Source organism: Rutidosis leptorrhynchoides, chromosome 10, assembly GCF_046630445.1.
Source record: "Rutidosis leptorrhynchoides isolate AG116_Rl617_1_P2 chromosome 10, CSIRO_AGI_Rlap_v1, whole genome shotgun sequence".
NCBI lineage: Eukaryota > Viridiplantae > Streptophyta > Magnoliopsida > Asterales > Asteraceae > Rutidosis > Rutidosis leptorrhynchoides.
Genome location: NC_092342.1, coordinates 46,434,094 through 46,436,340, shown reverse-complemented (window position 1 = coordinate 46,436,340; position 2,247 = coordinate 46,434,094).

Below are 2,247 nucleotides of genomic sequence, written 5' to 3'. Positions count from 1 at the left end.
CGGTTCTGGGACGGTACTTCTCGTACATCAAGTGCTTGAATGCTGACCACGGTAGTGCGTACGCATCGTCTTGTCCCACTTGCTCTAGATAGGTATTCCACCATGTTAACGCAGAACCTGTGAAGGTATGCGTAGCGTACTTCACTTTGTCCTCTTCAGTACACTTACTTATGGCAAACACCGATTCGACCTTCTCGGTCCACCGTTTCAATCCGATCGGTCCTTCGGTTCCATCAAATTCCAAAGGTTTGCAGGCAGTGAATTCTTTGTAGGTGCATCCTACACGATTTCCTGTACTGCTAGACCCAAGGTTATTGTTGGTATGTAGCGCAGCCTGTACTGCGGCTATGTTTGAAGCTAGAAAAGTACGGAATTCCTCTTCATTCATATTCACGGTGTGTCGAGTAGTCGGTGCCATTTCCTTCAAAATAGTCAAATGGAACAAGTTAATCATATAGAATATTAAGAGTAGTTAATAGTATTTCGTAGCATAATATGAACTCATTTATAAAAGCTTTTTCTTCATATTAGCATTTTATAAGTTTAAATTCGGGTAGTACCTACCCGTTAAGTTCATACTTAGTAGCTAATATACAATTCAACTACTACAATTCTATATGAAAAACTGATTATAATAATATTTCGCGTTCAAACTTTTACACAATATTTTACAAACTTACAATACCGCTTATTTTACATATAGCATGAAATATAGCACACAATAAATTTGATACAAGATGGTTGTGAAGATAATTCTAGCTAGTACACAAGTCGTTCAGCAAAGGCAATAAAGACACGTAATTCATACGTCCAGAAACAAGTCATGCATTCTGGTTTTACTAGGATTACTTCCCATCCTTGGTCTTGTGGAACATAACCGTTATGGCCGTTGATAAGACAGCGTGTTGTAACGTCGTCAAAGGGACGAGGGTTACGTAATGTCCAACAGTCCCGTAACAATCTAAAAACCTCATTTCTTACCCCAATTACCGACTCCGTCACTTGTGGGAATGTTTGGTTTAATAGTTGTAGCCCGATGTTCTTGTTCTCACTTTGGTGAGAAGCGAACATTACTAATCCGTAAGCATAACATGCTTCTTTATGTTGCATGTTAGCCGCTTTTTCTAAATCATGAAGTCCAATATTCGGATATATTGAGTCAAAATAATTTCTTAACCCATTGCGTAAAATAGCATTTGGGTTCCCCGCAATATATGCGTCAAAGTAAACACATCGTAACTTATGGATTTCCCAATGTGATATCCCCCATCTTTCGAACGAAAGCCTTTTATAAACCAAAGCATTCTTGGAACGTTCTTCGAATGTCTTACAAACTGATCTCGCCTTAAATAGTTGTGCCGAAGAATTCTGACCGACTCTAGACAAGATTTCATCAATCATGTCTCCGGGTAGGTCTCTTAAAATATTGGGTTGTCTATCCATTTTGTGTTTTTATACTGTAAAATAGACAAGAGTTAGATTCATAAAAAAAAATACTTATTAATACAAGCAATTTTTTTACATATATCATAAAGCATAAGCACACTATATTACATATATTACACCACACGAATACAACTATCTTATTCCGACTCGCTTGTTTCTTCTTCTTCGGTTTTGGTTCGTTTTGCCAAGTTTCTAGGGATATATGATGTTCCCCTAATACGAGCCGTAATTTTCCACATTGGTTTAGAAAAACCTGGTGGTTTAGAGGTTCCCGGGTCATTGTTACAACTTAAGGACTTCGGGAGTTGACGATACATATAAAGTTCATCGGGGTTGGAATTAGATTTCTCTATTTTTATGCCCTTTCCCTTATTATTTTCTTTTGCCTTTTTAAATTCAGTTGGGGTAATTTCTATAACATCATCGGAATTCTCGTCGGAATCCGATTCATCGGAGAATTGGTAATCCTCCCAATATTTTGCTTCCTTGGCGGAAACACCATTGACCATAATTAACCTTGGTCGGTTGGTTGAGGATTTTCTTTTACTTAACCATTTTATTATTTCCCCCACCGGTTCTATTTCTTCATCCGGTTCCTCCTCTCCCGGTTCTGATTCTTCTTCCGGTTCCGACTCTTCTTCCGGTTCCTCTTCGGGAACTTGTGAATCAGTCCACGAATCATTCCAATTTACATTTGACTCTTCATTATTATTAGGTGAGTCAATGGGACTTGTTCTAGAGGTAGACATCTATCACATAATATCAAACGCGTTAAGAGATTAATATATCACATAATATTCA